We start from the raw sequence: 7,165 nt of genomic DNA on the forward strand, positions 1-7,165 counted from the left end.
CCTTGCAGGAGCGGGGTGTGGGACTGGAGATGGGTGTAAACTGCAGAAGCTCTGATGTGTTAGACTGGCTTGTACCTGAAGGGTTTTCTCTTGCAGAGTGGGTCTGAAAAGGCACAGGAAGGAGCCAAAAGAGACCCAGCTGTGAGCTGAGCCCAGTAGGCTCCAGCTGGGCAGCAGAAGGTGCCACTGGTCCTGTGTGACCCCAGGGCTGCCATTCCTGCTCAGGTTTGCCCTTCAGAGTGCAGAGTGACAAGGGGTTGTCCTTGTTCTGTGTGGCTTGTGGCTGTGGGAGTGGTGGGTGCTGTGCCCCACTCACAGAGCATTTTTCCCTTTCTTTTGCACTTGTTTGATCCCAGATGGTTTTGTGGCAGATCTGAGCTCCGGTGGGAGTTGTGTGCTGCAGGCAGGGGAGCAGGTTCCCTTTAGCTGTGCAGGAAAATCCTGCCAGTGAGTGGTGCTGGAAACCATCAGCACTAACTGAGCCCTTTGTTGCAGCTGCCCTCTGGCTGTCATGACAAACTCCAGGTCCCTTCTCTTCTCCCCAGATCAGTGTCTAACAAAGCCCTGCTGTTACAGCTCTGCAGTTTTAGGTCTGTGAATGTGTCTGGACCTGCTCTGGGAGGTTTCAGGAGTTTCAGTCCCTGCCTGGTTCCAGTGCCTGTGAGCAGCTTTTGTTCTCACTCTCACAAGGGCTTTTTGCTTTTTCTGGCTCTCATGTGTTCCCTCAGCTGTGTGAGAAGCCAGGCTCCAGCAGCAGCTCATGTCACTCACAGGATTCATTCCTGTCTCTCTCTGGACAGAGTTCTCCAAACCTCTGGGCATTTCAAGGTGACTTTTTGCTTTGTTTCCTGCAGCTTTGTGAGGAGTGCCTCAGTGTTGGGGTGAGGAGCAGTTTCAGGCTGGAGAATGAGCTGGGCAAGGCAGGGTGGTTGTGAGGGGTTTCCTGCAGAGAGAGGAACCAGCTGGGATCTCACAGGGCCGGGAGGGAGGGAGGAAGGGGCTGCTCTGTGTGCCTTGGGTGGGCAGAGAGGGGCTGGAGCTGGAATTGGGCACCCCAGCCTTGTGCTGCTCCTGCCTGGCCTGCACAGAGGTTTCCAGTCTGGTGCAGTTTCTGGGACACTGGAGATGTTCTGTGCTGGGTTAATGAATGGACTCAATCTCAGAGGTCTTTCCCAACCTAAATGATTCTGTGATCAGGACTTTATTTGGTGTCTCAGTGGCCTGTTTAGCTTGGAATTTGCTGTTGGGCTGCTGCAGTTCTGCCTTGTGTCTGACAGCCCAAAGGGATGGGAGATGTCCCCTTGTGCTGCCGTTCCCATTGCCTGTCCCTAAAACCAGCTCTTCTTCAGCTGCATCTGTAGCTCTGATTGCAGATTCCTCCCCACTTAATATCCCCTTTAAGAAAAAAAAAAATCCTAAAGTTTTACACAACTGACTTGATAATTTTTGCTTTTAGCTTTTCAATTACAATTCATTTTTTAAAATGGAGATTAAAATCCAGATTGCATTGATTGCCCTGCAGGTACCTGAGGTTTGAGTCTCTTCCAGGTACTGAGCTGTGTGTAGCCTCTGTCCTGTGTCACCTGTTTGCTGTTGGCACAGGTTGTGCATCTGCTCTGCTCCAGGCTGCCTGTCCCTTCTGAGCCTTTCCAGTGGCAGTGCCAGGGGTCTCCTGATGGCCAAACCTGCTTGGCTGCCTGGAGAGAAGGGCTTTGGTGGAGGCTGATGCCCTGTGGGAATTTTCCCAGCTCTGCCTTGCCCCTGTAGTGGCATCTCTTTATTTATAACTCACCTGGCTGGCCTCAAAATGTCAGGATAATTCCTGATTAAAGGGAAAACTGCAGCTACCCCCTGGCTCCATTCTGTCTGGAGCAAAGGAAATAGCAAATTTTGTATTAATATTCCTCTGATGCCTTTTCTCACCTTCTGCTGCTCCAAGCCTGGCAGGCTTTTGTGGCATTTCAGAAGCAAATTCCCTCTGCTTTGGCTGAGGGTGAGGAAAGCTGAGGAAATCCAGTGCAGATGGATTTGGGAATGCTGGGATGCTCCTGTGCCTGTTCCTTTGTTCATGGCTCTGTCAGTGCTCCCAGAGCAAAGCAGGATTAACACGGAGTTAAAACTCCCACTCTGGAGCCTTTGGGAAAGGGGAGGCAGATTTGGGATCTGCAGTTTGGGGATGCTCCTGCTTTCCCTGTGCTGCCAGGCCAGGCTTTGCTGTGCTGGGTACAGCCTGTTCCAGCCCTGATTCCCCTCTGCTTCCCCAAACCTCACTTCTGCAGCCCTTGGGATCCCTGTGAGAGCTGTTGACAGGGATAACGTGTGCTGGGGCCCTGCAGATGGTGAGAAATCTCTGCTGCCGCCGTCTCCCCGGCCTGGTGGCTCTGCAGGAAATCTTGGGGACAATTGGCTGGATTCCTTCAGCCCAGATGGGTGGGAAGTGCTGGCAGGGATGGAAAACAACTTGTCAGGGGTAGGAATACTCTTGGCAGGAGCCTTTTGGATTGAAAACAGCTTTTGCAGGGAGGTTGCAGAGCCCCAGTGGCCACTGCAAGACCTGGGGCTGAATTCTGGCTTGGGGACAAATGTCTGGTTCGTGTGGGATGGGTTCTGCTCCATCCTGCTCCCTGTGCTGTCAGAACACATGGATTTGGCCAGCTGGAAAACAGGAACATCAAAGCTCCACTTGGTTTGCTTGGTTTGAGAGCTGTGAATGTGCTGTGCTCAGGCTGGGGGGATCACTGCCCTCCACAGGGGTTTGTCAGGCTGGATTTCACTGAGGAGGAGGAAAAAGGATGGAATTGTTTGTGAATTTGGGAGTCAGCTCCTACAGCTGCCCTGGGATGGGACAGCAGCTCCTTAGGAAATGTGTGCTGGGGAAAAAGGGAATTAATTGTGTGCAAACGTGCCTGGAGGTGCCAGCTCCCAGGAAAAGCCCATCCACAGCTGGCTCCTGTTCACCTCTCAACAAGGATGACTTCTTCTTGCTTTTTATTCATTTAAACCTAGTGGAACTCGATGGGAGTGTTGGGTGTTGTGTGGAAATGGGTTGTTTAGGCTCGACTTGCTAGTTTAGGGAATGGTGATGTGTTAACTCTGTCTTGTGGCTGGCTGCTGACGTGGCCACTGATCCTCGGTGCTGCTCAGCCTCCAGAGGCTCCTGCTGCCCTTCAGTGGGACAGGGAATTCATGATTTGGGATGTGCAGTGGAGGAGAGAGGTACCAAACTCTGAGTGCCCCTGGCCTTTGGCTGCTTTGTGTGCTGAACTAAAATGTGTGGTTCTGGTTTTTGTTGGGATTGCAATCCTTGGAACTTCTGAGGCAAAGAGCACTTGGCTCTGACTGTGTTCATTAGCTTAATTAAAGCAATCTGCACTTTTGTTTTGTCATTGATTACTCCCCCTTCCCCCTTCCCATGTGGATTTTGCACTCACCACTTTAACATGACACTGATGGATTAATCTGGGCATTTCCTGTAGGTTTTGAGTGTGGATAAGTCTCTATAAAAAGTATTAAAAATGAAGGTGAAACTTAAATCCCTGCTTTGTACAGAGGGCAGTGGGGGAAAACCATTGGACTTGCACCACCACAGATATCCATGTGGAACATGAGAAATTGCATTTTACCCACCTCACCTGTCCAAGGGCTGGGGTTTTGCCTGCTCTTTTCTTGGTGGCTTTGAGAGGAATGGGATGTAGAAAATGAACACCTGGCCTGCTTCACTGCAGGTTCTGGAAAGCTGAGCAAGCCCTGTGTGTTACTTTTACACCTGATCATTGTTACCCAAGGAGCCTTTTCCAGTTTCAAATAATAAAAAGCAAAGTTTTGTGAACTTAGTTCTGTTTGCTTCCTTTTTTTCCCCCCCCTTTGTCCCAAAGGAGAATGTTGGGCCAGTTCCACCCTCCTGACGTGCAGCTGCTGGGGTGGGAAATAATTCTCCCTTGTTTGGGTGCTGGGTGAGCAATTCTGGTTTCTGAAGATGTCAGACACCCATCCCACACCTCATGCTGTGAAATCCCAATTCCTGCCTTATCCCTGTTTTCTGTGCTCTCCTTTGGGGTGCCTGTGGTCCCTGGCTCCCTCCCCCAGCAGGTTTGGGGTGGCAGAAGTGGCACCCAGACCCTGACAAAGCCTCCTGCCCTCCCAGGCCCAGCTTTCTCTGTCTGAAAGGAACCCTGAGGAAATCCTGGATATTTTTTCCCCCATTCTTCCACTTGGTCTGAAAGGGATCAGCTGGCAGCAAACCAGGGATGAGGAGGGGGATGTGGTGGTGTCAGCCCCTGCTCTGTGGGATCAGGCTGAGAGCTGTCTGTGTTTCCTACACTTCCAATTCACACCCACTCCAGCTCTGCTTTTCCAAGGGATCCTGTGGAAATGGGAGAGCTTGTGCCATGAGCTCAGCTGCCACCAAGGAGCTTTTCCTCCTCCTGCTGCTGCAGGTGCTGTGCCTGCCCCGTGTTCCCTGTCCTGCCTTTCCTGGAGGGAATGTCGTGCTTTGGGTTTTGCAGCCCAGTTTTGCCGGTAAGTTCATGGCAGCTGATGGATTTTGACACAAACCCTGGCTGTGGAGCTCTGAACTCGCCAGGTTCAGGCAGGAACTCCTCCTAATCCTTGTCTGTGCCATGACCCAGCCGTCCTGAGCCTCTGTGGGTGGCGGGCTCTGCTCGTGGCTCCTTGTTTAATGTCACTTTGTCCCTCCAGAACCCCTGTGGGGTCAGTCCCGAGGGGTTTGGTTGTTTGGGATTCAGTCTTGAGGGGTTCAGTCCTGTCCTGTGGGATCAATCCCGTGGGATTCTCCCCGCGCATCCGCCGGGCGAGGCTGGGCCGCGCTGTGTCCGCCAGGGGGCGCCTGGAGACCGGACACGGGATTGGGATCGGAATAGGACATGGACACGAGTGGGATTGGGATGGGAATGGACACGGACATGGACACGAGTGGGATTGGGATGGGAATGGACACAGGCACGAGTGGGATTGGATGGGAATGGACACGGACATGGACACGCATGGGATTGGGATTGGCACGGACATGGACATGAGTGGGATTGGGATGGGAATGGACATGGACATGGACACGAGTGGGATTGGGATGGGAATGGACATGGACACGAGTGGGATTGGGATGGGAATGGACATGGACACGAGTGGGATTGGGATGGGAATGGACATGGACACGAGTGGGATTGGGATCAGAATAGGACATGGACACGAGTGGGATTGGGATCGGCACGGACATGGGCACGGACACACGTGGGATTGGGATCTGCGTGGACACAGACATTCATGGGATCAGGATTCACAAGGACACTCACGGGACCTGGATCAGTACAGACACAGACACTTGTGGGACCAGGATCCATGTGGACATGGACCCTCAAGGGATCAGGGTCTACGTGGGCACTCGTGGCACTGGGGGCCACACAGACGTGGGAAATGCTGCACCCTGAGGCTCTTGGGTGAGGCCACCTGAAACCAGGACCCCTGAAGGTGCCTGTGGGACACTCCGGTGGGACTCAGCCCCTCTGTCCCTGCTCCAGCACCAATCCACTGTCCCACATCCCGCCCCTCTCCAGCTGATCCCAAGTGAACCACTTCCCATCATCCCATCTCCAGTACCTGGGGGACAACCCCAAATTCCCTCCTCTCTCTCCCGTTGTATCTTACCTCTCCTGGAAGCATTTTCCTCCATGGGTGGCTTCTCCCTGGGGATTTCTGTCACCTTGTCATCCCTCTCCTCACCTCCAGGAACCCAAATTATTCCTGCCCGGGGACACCAGGGCTGCAGTCCCTCGTGTGTCCCCTGTCCCTCAGTCCTGGTTTCCACCCCCCCTGAGCCCTCAGAGCCAGTGTCCCCTCATTCCCTGCTCCAGTGCCTCAATCCCAGCCCATCAGGGTGCTTTTCCTGATCTCCCAGGATCCCGAGCTCCATTACCTGCCTGGCTCAGCCCTGTGTGCTCCTGCTAATTAGAAACAAACGAGGGGATGCTGCTGAGTGATGAGCTGGGTGGATCTGCTCCATTTAGGAGTTCTTGGCTAAATAACATGGAAATTTCATTTTCTGGAAAAGAGAGGCCTTGGATATTACTTGTGCACCTTTCAAAGGGTTTTTGCTGTGAAGGGAAAACTTGGCTTTGCTTGGGACATTTCCCAAGGATTCTCACATGGACAGTGTGCTTATTTCACCCATGATGGATGGATGGATGGAGGGATGGATGGATGGATGGATGGATGGATGGATGGATGGATGGATGAAGGGAGGGACGGATGGATGGATGGATGGATGGATTAAAGGAGGGAGGGATGGATGGATGGATGGATGGATGGATGGATGGATGGATGGATGGATGGATGGATGGATGGAGGCACTGGAGCAGCACACAAGCAGCCAGAGCAGGTCCCCGCTGTGCTGACACAGGATTTAACCCTTTCCCTTCAGCCTTTTGGGGCAGGACATCAGCTCCTCCCGCTGGGTTTGAGCTCCCTCCTCTCCCCAGCCCTTCCCTGCCTGTTTCCCATTGGAGAGGGCCCAGGGAGGCGAGGTGGAATTACAGCATTACAGACAAAGCTTTAACATAATCTCCCCTGCATGGAGAGCGGCGTTGCAGGGGGAGCGTTCTGCGGGGCGAGCTGCAAATGAGGCACGGGCGGTGCAGGATGTACCGGGAATTGCTCCATCACCGCTCCTAATGGCTTAACCAGCAAAATCCATATTCATAAATCACGCCAGGAGCGGGAGCCGGCCTCTGCTCAGCGGTGCAGCCAGGAATAAAGGCAGATTAGGAATTGCAGGGAGCTGCTGCAGCTGCCACGGCTCGGCCTTGGCATTAAAGGGAGCCCAAGGAGAGGAGATGCAATCAAAGCTGTCTGGCGGCTGCTGGAGGATTAGCTGAGTCAAGCAGCAAAGAGCTGAGCTCATTTATCGGGCTATTTTCGGGAGCCTGGATGGAATTTTACCCTCAATTAGCGATCTCACACTTGGGCAGAGGGGGATCATCCCAAATGGGCTTTTCCCGTGTGCTGGCTGCTGGGGTTGGGCATTGCAGGGCAGAGATGGAGCTCACTGGGGAGGGCTGGGAGGGGAGCCAGGGAGGGAGGGAGAAAGGGATGGGTCCGTCCTCTTTGGCCAAGGGGATTGGGGTGCAGGGAGTGTCACCAATGTGCTGGCAGA

The sequence above is a fragment of the Zonotrichia leucophrys genome, chromosome 11 (assembly GCF_028769735.1).
Source record: "Zonotrichia leucophrys gambelii isolate GWCS_2022_RI chromosome 11, RI_Zleu_2.0, whole genome shotgun sequence".
NCBI classification, from domain to species: Eukaryota; Metazoa; Chordata; class Aves; order Passeriformes; family Passerellidae; genus Zonotrichia; species Zonotrichia leucophrys.